The following is a 12,808-nucleotide window of genomic DNA, read 5'->3' as shown; positions in this document are numbered from 1 at the left end:
GTGGGGGGAGCTGAGGGGGCCCAGCCCCGCACCCCAGTGCTGGGGGGTTCCTAGGGGCGGGGGTTCCAGCTTGCACCCCCAGTTTTGGGGGGCACCTCGGGGGGGGGGCGCTCCCAGCTCTGCACCCCCAGGGTGGGAGGAACACCGGAGGGACCCAGCCCCGCACCCCCGGTTTTGGGGGCACCTCTGGGGGGACCCAGCCCCGGTTCCCCCGGCGCCGCCCCCGCCCCCCCCAACCCCCCCAGCCCCCCCCCCCCCCGGTACCGGTGTCCGATCGCCGCCCGCCCGCCCGTGACGAGCCCGGGCCGGTTGCCAGGACCGAGCCGGTCACCACCCTCGCCCCGGCCCCCCGAGATGCCGGCGGGCAGCGGCGGGGGCTCCGCGCCCCGCAAACGGGGCCCCCAGCCCCCCCCCGCCCCCGGCCCGCTGCCCCCCGACCCGCTCGGACGGTGAGTGCCGCCCCCCGGGGGGGTCCCCACGCCCGGGTGGGGTTGGGGGGGGGTGTTGAGCCTTTCCCAGCCCCCAAGCGCCGTTTGCCACCCCCAGACCCCACATGGGGGCACGGAGGGTGGGAGAAGCAGCCCCCCCCCCCCCCAGCCCCGGGATGGGGGGCTGACCCGTGGGGAGCCCCACGGCAGAAGGGGGTGACCCGTGGGTGACCCCACACCCCTTCCACCCTGCGATTTTGCTAAAATTGGGGGGGGGAGTGGCAGCTTGGGGGGCCCCATGCCCCTGGCTGCGGGGGGGGGGGTGTCCGTGCTGTGGGGAGGTGCAACCCCCCCCCAGAAGGCTCCATCCTGGGGGATACGGGATTTGGGGGTCCAGCCAGGGGATGCTGTGTGCTGCAGGGATGCGCCCCCACCCCAAAACAGCCCCCTGGGGGGGGGACACACGGCCCACGGCGGTGAGGGTGTCTCTGCCACCGGTGTCCTGCGCGTCCCTGGGCACGTCACTTGGCGTTCCCGCCCGAAAAAACGACCGGCTGCGCTGGGGGGCTGCCGCTGGCCCTGCATCCGGCCCTCCCCTCGCCCCCCGGCCCAGCACCTGCGTGCTGTCGCCGGCCCCACGGCCGCCGCGCTGCCCGGCCCGGGATCGGCGAGCTATTTCCAACCGGCCGCCCTCATCCGCCGCGAACGCGCTCATCCCCAGCTGCCAACTCGGGGGGCGAGTTAAGAAACGGGGGGTGGGACACACAAACATCACAAGGCGTCCCCGAAAAGACAGCGCGGGATGGGGCGGCGGGGGGGCGGGGGGTAAGACGAGCGAGTTGTTGCGCCAAGGTGACCCCCCCCTGCTCCCAGGTCCACTTGGGTGACCTGAAATTTGGCACCCGGGGGGACAAATTACCCCCGGCTGACGGCTCCTTGTATGGCTGAGCAGCGGGCTCGGCCACCAGACGGGACAAAAATAGCCCGTGGCCACGGGGCGCCATCCCGGGCCCGCACCAGCACGGGGGCACGGCGCACGGGGTCTCGCCCCCGCGGGTTTTCGGGGCGTGGGAGATGCTGGGGGGGGGTCTGGGGGTGCTGGCGCAGGGACGCGCGTCCTTACTGCCCGTAACGGAGCCCGGCGGTTCCCCGCGTCCCGCCCCCCGGCTCCGGTGCATTTGCAGTTGCCCCCCAGCCCAGCCCCCCCCCCCCACCTGCGGATCCCCTTCAGCTTTTGGGGGCGCAGGGACCCCTGTGGAGCTGGGGCTCCCGTACGCAGGCAGGGCCAGGACCTGAGCTGCGGGGGACACGGTTCGGGGGCTCCCACGTCACGTCGGGGTACAGCAGTCCCGGTGCGGAGCGGGGCGACGGCGCAGGAGGGCACGGCTGTTCCCGCGCTGCCGTCCCCGGGTCGCGCCGCGAGGTCGGCGAAGGCCATCGCGCGCCAGGGCCAGGCCGGGAGTGCCACCGACGCGCCGTCACACGCCGTCCCGGCCGCGGCCGCCCACCGGGGAATGTCAAACGTGGCGTCCCGGGGCGCCGCACGGGGTCCCGGGCACGGGGGTGCCTCTGCGGGGACACGGGGCTGCACGTCCCCCTGCCCTGTCCCCCCAAAGGGACACGGGGCTGCACGTCCCCTGCCCTGTCCCCCCAAAGGGACACGGGGCCGCACGTCCCCTGCCCTGTCCCCCCAAAGGGACACGGGGCCGCACGTCCCCCTGCCCTGTCCCCCCAAAGGGACACGGGGCCGCACGTCCCCTGCCCTGTCCCCCCAAAGGGACACGGGGCTGCACGTCCCCTGCCCTGTCCCCCCAAAGGGACACGGGGCTGCACGTCCCCTGCCCTGTCCCCCAAAGGGACACGGGGCCGCACGTCCCCTGCCCTGTCCCCCCAAAGGGACACGGGGCCGCACGTCCCCTGCCCTGTCCCCCCAAAGGGACACGGGGCCGCACGTCCCCCTGCCCTGTCCCCCCAAAGGGACACGGGGCTGCACGTCCCCTGCCCTGTCCCCCCAAAGGGACACGGGGCTGCACGTCCCCCTGCCCTGTCCCCAAAGGGACACGGGGCTGCACGTCCCCTGCCCTGTCCCCCCAAAGGGACACGGGGCTGCACGTCCCCCTGCCCTGTCCCCCCAAAGGGACACGGGGCCGCACGTCCCCTGCCCTGTCCCCCCAAAGGGACACGGGGCTGCACGTCCCCTGCCCTGTCCCCCCAAAGGGACACGGGGCTGCACGTCCCCCTGCCCTGTCCCCAAAGGGACACGGGGCTGCACGTCCCCCTGCCCTGTCCCCCAAAGGGACACGGGGCTGCACGTCCCCTGCCCTGTCCCCCCAAAGGGACACGGGGCCGCACGTCCCCCTGCCCTGTCCCCCCAAAGGGACACGGGGCTGCACGTCCCCTGCCCTGTCCCCCCAAAGGGACACGGGGCCGCACGTCCCCTGCCCTGTCCCCCCAAAGGGACACGGGGCCGCACGTCCCCTGCCCTGTCCCCCCAAAGGGACACGGGGCCGCACGTCCCCTGCCCTGTCCCCCCAAAGGGACACGGGGCCGCACGTCCCCTGCCCTGTCCCCCCAAAGGGACACGGGGCTGCACGTCCCCCTGCCCTGTCCCCCCAAAGGGACACGGGGCCGCACGTCCCCCTGCCCTGTCCCCAAAGGGACACGGGGCTGCACGTCCCCCTGCCCTGTCCCCCAAAGGGACACGGGGCCGCACGTCCCCTGCCCTGTCCCCCCAAAGGGACACGGGGCCGCACGTCCCCCTGCCCTGTCCCCCCAAAGGGACACGGGGCCGCACGTCCCCTGCCCTGTCCCCCCAAAGGGACACGGGGCCGCACGTCCCCTGCCCTGTCCCCCCAAAGGGACACGGGGCTGCACGTCCCCTGCCCTGTCCCCCCAAAGGGACACGGGGCCGCACGTCCCCTGCCCTGTCCCCCCAAAGGGACACGGGGCTGCACGTCCCCTGCCCTGTCCCCCCAAAGGGACACGGGGCTGCACGTCCCCTGCCCTGTCCCCCAAAGGGACACGGGGCTGCACGTCCCCTGCCCTGTCCCCCCAAAGGGACACGGGGCCGCACGTCCCCCTGCCCTGTCCCCCCAAAGGGACACGGGGCTGCACGTCCCCTGCCCTGTCCCCCCAAAGGGACACGGGGCCGCACGTCCCCTGCCCTGTCCCCCCAAAGGGACACGGGGCTGCACGTCCCCCTGCCCTGTCCCCAAAGGGACACGGGGCTGCACGTCCCCTGCCCTGTCCCCCCAAAGGGACACGGGGCTGCACGTCCCCTGCCCTGTCCCCCCAAAGGGACACGGGGCTGCACGTCCCCTGCCCTGTCCCCCCAAAGGGACACGGGGCTGCACGTCCCCTGCCCTGTCCCCCCAAAGGGACACGGGGCTGCACGTCCCCTGCCCTGTCCCCCAAAGGGACACGGGGCTGCACGTCCCCCTGCCCTGTCCCCCCAAAGGGACACGGGGCTGCACGTCCCCCTGCCCTGTCCCCAAAGGGACACGGGGCTGCACGTCCCCCTGCCCTGTCCCCCCAAAGGGACACGGGGCTGCACGTCCCCCTGCCCTGTCCCCCCAAAGGGACACGGGGCTGCACGTCCCCTGCCCTGTCCCCAAAGGGACACGGGGCTGCACGTCCCCCTGCCCTGTCCCCAAAGGGACACGGGGCTGCACGTCCCCTGCCCTGTCCCCCCAAAGGGACACGGGGCTGCACGTCCCCCTGCCCTGTCCCCAAAGGGACACGGGGCCGCACGTCCCCCTGCCCTGTCCCCAAAGGGACACGGGGCTGCACGTCCCCTGCCCTGTCCCCCAAAGGGACACGGGGCTGCACGTCCCCCTGCCCTGTCCCCAAAGGGACACGGGGCTGCACGTCCCCTGCCCTGTCCCCCCAAAGGGACACGGGGCTGCACGTCCCCCTGCCCTGTCCCCAAAGGGACACGGGGCTGCACGTCCCCTGCCCTGTCCCCCCAAAGGGACACGGGGCTGCACGTCCCCCTGCCCTGTCCCCCAAAGGGACACGGGGCTGCACGTCCCCTGCCCTGTCCCCCAAAGGGACACGGGGCTGCACGTCCCCTGCCCTGTCCCCCCAAAGGGACACGGGGCTGCACGTCCCCCTGCCCTGTCCCCCCAAAGGGACACGGGGCCGCACGTCCCCCTGCCCTGTCCCCAAAGGGACACGGGGCTGCACGTCCCCCTGCCCTGTCCCCAAAGGGACACGGGGCTGCACGTCCCCTGCCCTGTCCCCAAAGGGACACGGGGCTGCACGTCCCCTGCCCTGTCCCCCAAAGGGACACGGGGCTGCACGTCCCCCTGCCCTGTCCCCCCAAAGGGACACGGGGCTGCACGTCCCCTGCCCTGTCCCCCCAAAGGGACACGGGGCTGCACGTCCCCCTGCCCTGTCCCCAAAGGGACACGGGGCTGCACGTCCCCCTGCCCTGTCCCCCCAAAGGGACACGGGGCTGCACGTCCCCCTGCCCTGTCCCCAAAGGGACACGGAGCTGCACGTCCCCTGCCCTGTCCCCAAAGGGACACGGAGCTGCACGTCCCCTGCCCTGTCCCCCCAAAGGGACACGGGGCTGCACGTCCCCTGCCCTGTCCCCCAAAGGGACACGGGGCTGCACGTCCCCTGCCCTGTCCCCCAAGGGACACGGGGCTGCACGTCCCCTGCCCTGTCCCCCAAAGGGACACGGGGCTGCACGTCCCCTGCCCTGTCCCCCCAAAGGGACACGGGGCTGCACGTCCCCCTGCCCTGTCCCCAAAGGGACACGGGGCTGCACGTCCCCTGCCCTGTCCCCCCAAAGGGACACGGGGCTGCACGTCCCCTGCCCTGTCCCCCCAAAGGGACACGGGGCTGCACGTCCCCCTGCCCTGTCCCCCCAAAGGGACACGGGGCTGCACGTCCCCCTGCCCTGTCCCCCCAAAGGGACACGGGGCCGCACGTCCCCTGCCCTGTCCCCCCAAAGGGACACGGGGCTGCACGTCCCCTGCCCTGTCCCCAAAGGGACACGGGGCTGCACGTCCCCCTGCCCTGTCCCCCAAAGGGACACGGGGCTGCACGTCCCCCTGCCCTGTCCCCCCAAAGGGACACGGGGCTGCACGTCCCCCTGCCCTGTCCCCAAAGGGACACGGGGCTGCACGTCCCCCTGCCCTGTCCCCCAAAGGGACACGGGGCTGCACGTCCCCCTGCCCTGTCCCCCCAAAGGGACACGGGGCTGCACGTCCCCCTGCCCTGTCCCCCCAAAGGGACACGGGGCTGCACGTCCCCCTGCCCTGTCCCCAAAGGGACACGGGGCTGCACGTCCCCTGCCCTGTCCCCCAAAGGGACACGGGGCTGCACGTCCCCTGCCCTGTCCCCCAAAGGGACACGGGGCTGCACGTCCCCTGCCCTGTCCCCCCAAAGGGACACGGGGCTGCACGTCCCCTGCCCTGTCCCCCAAAGGGACACGGGGCTGCACGTCCCCTGCCCTGTCCCCCAAAGGGACACGGGGCTGCACGTCCCCTGCCCTGTCCCCCAAAGGGACACGGGGCTGCACGTCCCCCTGCCCTGTCCCCCCAAAGGGACACGGGGCTGCACGTCCCCCTGCCCTGTCCCCCAAAGGGACACGGGGCTGCACGTCCCCCTGCCCTGTCCCCAAAGGGACACGGGGCTGCACGTCCCCTGCCCTGTCCCCCCAAAGGGACACGGGGCTGCACGTCCCCTGCCCTGTCCCCCCAAAGGGACACGGGGCTGCACGTCCCCCTGCCCTGTCCCCCCAAAGGGACACGGGGCTGCACGTCCCCTGCCCTGTCCCCCAAAAGGGACACGGGGCCGCACGTCCCCCTGCCCTGTCCCCAAAGGGACACGGGGCTGCACGTCCCCCTGCCCTGTCCCCCCAAAGGGACACGGGGCTGCACGTCCCCTGCCCTGTCCCCCAAAGGGACACGGGGCTGCACGTCCCCCTGCCCTGTCCCCCCAAAGGGACACGGGGCTGCACGTCCCCCTGCCCTGTCCCCAAAGGGACACGGGGCTGCACGTCCCCCTGCCCTGTCCCCCAAAGGGACACGGGGCTGCACGTCCCCCTGCCCTGTCCCCAAAGGGACACGGGGCTGCACGTCCCCTGCCCTGTCCCCCAAAGGGACACGGGGCTGCACGTCCCCTGCCCTGTCCCCAAAGGGACACGGGGCTGCACGTCCCCTGCCCTGTCCCCAAAGGGACACGGGGCTGCACGTCCCCTGCCCTGTCCCCCAAAGGGACACGGGGCTGCACGTCCCCCTGCCCTGTCCCCAAAGGGACACGGGGCTGCACGTCCCCCTGCCCTGTCCCCCCAAAGGGACACGGGGCTGCACGTCCCCTGCCCTGTCCCCCCAAAGGGACACGGGGCTGCACGTCCCCCTGCCCTGTCCCCAAAGGGACACGGGGCTGCACGTCCCCCTGCCCTGTCCCCCAAAGGGACACGGGGCTGCACGTCCCCCTGCCCTGTCCCCAAAGGGACACGGGGCTGCACGTCCCCTGCCCTGTCCCCCCAAAGGGACACGGGGCTGCACGTCCCCCTGCCCTGTCCCCCCAAAGGGACACGGGGCTGCACGTCCCCCTGCCCTGTCCCCCAAAGGGACACGGGGCCGCACGTCCCCTGCCCTGTCCCCCAAAGGGACACGGGGCTGCACGTCCCCTGCCCTGTCCCCAAAGGGACACGGGGCTGCACGTCCCCTGCCCTGTCCCCCCAAAGGGACACGGGGCTGCACGTCCCCCTGCCCTGTCCCCAAAGGGACACGGGGCTGCACGTCCCCTGCCCTGTCCCCCCAAAGGGACACGGGGCTGCACGTCCCCCTGCCCTGTCCCCCCAAAGGGACACGGGGCTGCACGTCCCCCTGCCCTGTCCCCCAAAGGGACACGGGGCCGCACGTCCCCCTGCCCTGTCCCCCAAAGGGACACGGGGCTGCACGTCCCCCTGCCCTGTCCCCCCAAAGGGACACGGGGCTGCACGTCCCCCTGCCCTGTCCCCCCAAAGGGACACGGGGCCGCACGTCCCCTGCCCTGTCCCCCCAAAGGGACACGGGGCTGCACGTCCCCCTGCCCTGTCCCCAAAGGGACACGGGGCTGCACGTCCCCTGCCCTGTCCCCCCAAAGGGACACGGGGCTGCACGTCCCCTGCCCTGTCCCCCCAAAGGGACACGGGGCTGCACGTCCCCCTGCCCTGTCCCCAAAGGGACACGGGGCTGCACGTCCCCTGCCCTGTCCCCCAAAGGGACACGGGGCTGCACGTCCCCCTGCCCTGTCCCCCCAAAGGGACACGGGGCTGCACGTCCCCTGCCCTGTCCCCCAAAGGGACACGGGGCTGCACGTCCCCCTGCCCTGTCCCCCAAAGGGACACGGGGCTGCACGTCCCCCTGCCCTGTCCCCCAAAGGGACACGGGGCTGCACGTCCCCTGCCCTGTCCCCAAAGGGACACGGGGCTGCACGTCCCCCTGCCCTGTCCCCCAAAGGGACACGGGGCTGCACGTCCCCCTGCCCTGTCCCCCCAAAGGGACACGGGGCTGCACGTCCCCCTGCCCTGTCCCCCCAAAGGGACACGGGGCTGCATGTCCCCTGCCCTGTCCCCAAAGGGACACGGGGCTGCACGTCCCCTGCCCTGTCCCCCAAAGGGACACGGGGCTGCACGTCCCCCTGCCCTGTCCCCCCAAAGGGACACGGGGCTGCACGTCCCCCTGCCCTGTCCCCCCAAAGGGACACGGGGCTGCACGTCCCCTGCCCTGTCCCCCCAAAGGGACACGGGGCTGCACGTCCCCTGCCCTGTCCCCCAAAGGGACACGGGGCTGCACGTCCCCCTGCCCTGTCCCCAAAGGGACACGGGGCTGCACGTCCCCTGCCCTGTCCCCCCAAAGGGACACGGGGCTGCACGTCCCCCTGCCCTGTCCCCCCAAAGGGACACGGGGCTGCACGTCCCCTGCCCTGTCCCCCAAAGGGACACGGGGCTGCACGTCCCCTGCCCTGTCCCCCCAAAGGGACACGGGGCTGCACGTCCCCTGCCCTGTCCCCCCAAAGGGACACGGGGCTGCACGTCCCCTGCCCTGTCCCCCCAAAGGGACACGGGGCTGCACGTCCCCTGCCCTGTCCCCCCAAAGGGACACGGGGCTGCACGTCCCCCTGCCCTGTCCCCCCAAAGGGACACGGGGCTGCACGTCCCCCTGCCCTGTCCCCCAAAGGGACACGGGGCTGCACGTCCCCTGCCCTGTCCCCCCAAAGGGACACGGGGCTGCACGTCCCCCTGCCCTGTCCCCCCAAAGGGACACGGGGCTGCACGTCCCCTGCCCTGTCCCCAAAAGGGACACGGGGCCGCACGTCCCCTGCCCTGTCCCCCAAAGGGACACGGGGCTGCACGTCCCCTGCCCTGTCCCCAAAAGGGACACGGGGCCGCACGTCCCCCCACATTTACCCAGCCCCATCCTCTGGCGCTCGCCCCACCAGCCCCGCGCCCGCGTCCCCCGCCTGTGCCCCCAGGCTCCTCTCTCCCGTTCCCGTCGTCTTGCTGCCGTTTTGGGGTGGCTTTGTGCCAGTTTGGGGGTACCGGTGGCCAAGGCAGCACCCAAAAAGCCCCATCTGGGTCCCCTTTTGGACCCGTTCGGACTGGGAGGCCAGAGCCTCGTCGCTGGGGGTGGGCCCTCGGGTGTTTTCTGTTTTTCCCCCCACTGCTGTGCAGAGGTCGTTCTAAATCCCGGCCCCCCGCGCCCCAGCCCCAGAAACGCCCCTTCTCCCCCCTCCGAGGGCTTGGGCAGGAGCAGGATGCGGCCCTGGAGCTCAGCAGTTTCAAGCTCCGTCGGCTGCCGGGACTTTTAAGCCTGGCGTGACCGCGTGGGGGGCTGCCAGCGGCGGGGCTACCCGTCCCACCAGCTCCCCAGTCCCCCCAGTTCCCCAGCTCCCAGCGTCCCAGCTGAGGAGCCGCGCATCAGCTCACCCGGCCGTAAAACAGCGCGGTGGGGACGCATCCTGCGGAGCGGCGGGGTGCCCCCGAGCGGTTTTGGGGGCGCGGGTGGGTGTCACGCGGCGTGAGCCCCCCAAGGGCCGAGGGGCTGTCACACGCCCCCGGGGGGACAACGAGCCCCCGGGCTTCCCCGTGCCACAGCTGCTAACGCGTGCCACCCTCGCCAGGCCTGGTTAATTCCTTAATTAACCGAGGGAGCGCGGGTGACGCGTCCCTCGTCTCCTGCTGCAGCCCCAAGGCTCCGGCTGGCGAGGCCGCAGCTGGGAACGGGGCGGGGGGGGGCAGAAAACGACACCCGGGGGTCCCGCGCCGCGGCGGAGGAGCAGCGGGCCATGGGGAGGCGGCGGCTGCTCTGCGTCCTCGCCCCGGGTCCTGTGTCGGCGGGGGATTCAGACGGGAGGGACGCAGCGAGCTTGGCAGGAGGGGCGAGTACGAGGGTGGTTTTGGGGGCTTCCAGCAGCCCTGGCGCAGGCAGAGGCCGGGAGGACGCGGTTCCTGCTCCTCGGAGCCACGCGGAGAGCAAACGGGGGGATCCCACGGCAGCCGGGATCCCCTGGGATCACCCCCGGACGCCGCGGGACGCTGCTCGCGCTCCAAAAGCGCCTCTTCCCCTCGCCGGGCTCGATCCTCTCCTGCTGTCCCGACGGCTTCTGTACACGCGTGGCTCCGCCTGCGCGCTCACGATCTCGCTGCACCGAGTGCCGGGACCAGACTGGGCGGAAAACCCGGACTTTGTGAGAGGCTCGGCAGCGTGACGGGGATGGGAGAGCAGCTGCGAGCCAGAGCACGTTGTCGCGTGGCCAAACCCTGCCCAGGCGAAGCCCTTCCTGCGTGGTTTACTCCTCTTCCCCGAGACGCCGGCAGCCAGCGTCCCACGCGTGCCTGCCCGCCAGCAGCGACCGTCTCGGCGTGAGGCTTCGGTGGCCGCCCGATCTGAAAAATCCCCTCTTCCTGGCCAAAAGTCTTCCCCGCGCAGCCCCTGTGCAACACAGGGCTCTCGGCGCGCTTCGGGGCCGGCACGGGAGACGGGACTCGGGCTCAAACAGAAAGTTTGGCCAAGAAGCAGCGAACACCCGAAACGAGCCGGAGTGAGGGGCCTGCGGAGCAGCCCGCGCGGGTGTCCTCACAGGAGCAGCAGTAGGACCCGGCCCTGGCTGAAGCTCTCACGCGGTTACAACATTTTTACTTCAAGCCCTTCGCGTCTCCCAAACTTCGCAACAACCGAGGCGAAGTCCTGCCGCAGGCAGGTGCCCGCCCGCGCGCCCACAGCGGGGCTGCCGTTCGCATCACGTAACCGGAGACGGGTCAGGACACCGGGACACGTCGGACGGAGCAGGCTGCGCAGGCAGCCTCCGCGTTTACGTCCCCAAGGGCCTTGGCGCCTAATTTATGTAATTTCACCAACGCGGCGACGCCTCGCCTGGCCATTAGCAAACGAGAGCGTGGATGCGACTCCAGCCCTCTTTGCGCCTGCACCTCGGTGCCTTTCGACGCAAATTTCATTTCTTGTTTTCAGCTGTTAGGATTTACGGCCGTGGGGGCAGCGCCACGGAGCGCTACCGAGGGAGCAGGACGGCGTTCCCGCTCCGTTCAGGCGGAGCGCTCATCTCATCTTTCTTGCGTAAAGCCTTTGACCCGAACGGTTCTTTCCCAACGGGATGCTGAAGTCTCCACAGCAGGTGCCGGGCAGAGCCTGCTCCCAAAGCCGCAGCTAACCCTGCCCGAGCGCCGTGGTGCGGCCGTAAAAGCCGATCCTATCCCCGTTTACAACGGATTTTCCCTTCCAGGGCACCTCGCCGGCGCCGATCTCCAGGCTGGGCCGAGAACGACGGAGCACGCCACGGCGCAGATCGGACAATTTAGCTGCGAGTGTGATTCGGAGGCTTAGGAAACACAGCTCCCCGCCCTCGGGGCTGCGCTGTGGCAGGAGGAAGGAGCGCCTGTGGTCTGCAGAAGTCACGAGCTGCGGGCGCAGACGGCTCTAAGCAGGTTTCGAAAGCTAAGAATATGAGGAAGTCTTAACTTTTGAGGTTTATTAGAGTTTGCATGTGCTGGAGAGGAACCGAAACAGGTTTGGAAACGACAACCAGCAGGCAATTTCTGTGTCAGCCCAGCTTTGTCAGAAAATCCAGCACCAGTGAATCACTTTTGCTGGCTGCGTGCAACGCGTCTGCGGGATCTCGCGCACAGCGAGGAAGGCAAACGCCCAAGCGACCTCAAAGCAGCCCAGCCGGCCGGATCCGCACGGCAGCCAGTCCGCCGGCGCCGCTCAGCCCGCTCCCGGCCTGCTGGAAAAGCAGCTGAGTGGGCGCCTGCCGTCCGCCGCGTTGGCGGCGCGGCGCAGGGCTTTCAGCGGCTCCGAAATACGCTCCACGGCGCGAGCACATGGTGCGGTTCCGGGCAGAGCAGGTCACAGGCCTGCTTTACAGCGTACGCGTTCCGAGGGCGGCCGCCGTGACGCGGCAGCGGTGTTTCTGGCCGACTCCGTGGCTGGGTTTGGCATCTGCTTTGGTGTTTTCAGGAAATAACGCGGCAGCTCTTGCAGGCATCTTCCGTCTCCTCGAAGAGGAGCCCGCGACTCTGTGAAGGTGCTTCGCGGGCAAGAGCACGGGGGAGCGCGGAGCAAGAGGAGCTCCCTGTGCCGACAGCTCGCAGGGCCACCCGAGGCGGCAGGTTTTAGGCGGTCCCTCTCAGGTCGGCACCGGCGCCGCAGCCCGCAGCTAACGGGGGCAGGCTGCGTCTGGGGACGCCGCCTCACTGCAGCCCGGGGGAGGAAGCTCGGCGGAGGTACCGGCTGCTAATGCCGCTGCTCCAAAAGCAAACATCGCTCCAGGGAGCGGCAGGGAAGCAGCAGCAGGCCCTGTGAGACAGGGCCCCGGGAGGCTGATGCGCACTGGAAAAACAGGGGCTGCCACCGGCTCCCAGTCAAGCGCAGGACGTCTGCAAGAGGAACTCAGCGGAGGGGATCCTCGCGCCGAGCCGGGGCCCTGTAAGGCAGGAACCACCGCGGAGGGCGATTCCAGCAGCGCACCGTGTTGCTGAGGGGTCAGGCAGGGAGAGGAGCGGAGGGACGCTCGCTGTGCTCGCCTCTCTGATTTCCAGCGGCCAGCACCCGGCCGGAGCAGGCGAGGAAGGGCTGGCACCCCCGCGCCGGGCCGGCTCTGGCGTGAAGCACGGCCCGGCAGCCGCACCGCGGGCCCACAGCGGACACCGGCCCTCCGGCAGGGCAAGCGGGGAGAGGGGAGCGAGGAGGATGACGAAGGGCTGACGAGGGGAAGAGCGGGAACAGCAGCAGGCCCGCGAGGAGCAGCCCCCGCTGCGGCAGCCGCCGCCATGATGGGCGCAGCCCGCCCCCGCGCCCTTGTCGGGAGCTCCCAGCATGCACCGCGGCAGCAGCCACTGCCCGCCTTCGAGCCGGAGCGCA

The 12,808-nt window shown here is 71.4% G+C and overlaps 1 long non-coding RNA gene across 2 annotated transcripts; it reads left to right on the top strand.

Annotated features, from left to right (window-relative positions):
- The first annotated feature begins 347 nt into the window (after positions 1–347).
- Positions 348–11,526, top strand: LOC147601051 (uncharacterized). Of its 2 annotated transcripts, none has more exons than XR_015258498.1 (2): positions 348–449; positions 11,172–11,526. It is a non-coding gene; the product is annotated as an uncharacterized LOC147601051 (long non-coding RNA). The 2 variants fall into 2 exon arrangements; XR_015258497.1 differs by lacking the exon at positions 348–449 and adding an exon at positions 10,824–11,063.
- The last annotated feature ends 1,282 nt before the right edge of the window (positions 11,527–12,808 follow it).

Source organism: Chlamydotis macqueenii, chromosome 4 (genome assembly GCF_036417535.1).
Source record: "Chlamydotis macqueenii isolate bChlMac1 chromosome 4, bChlMac1.mat, whole genome shotgun sequence".
Classification (NCBI taxonomy): domain Eukaryota; kingdom Metazoa; phylum Chordata; class Aves; order Otidiformes; family Otididae; genus Chlamydotis; species Chlamydotis macqueenii.
Note: the sequence above shows the minus strand (reverse complement) of the source record. Positions and strands in the feature narration are given on the sequence as shown.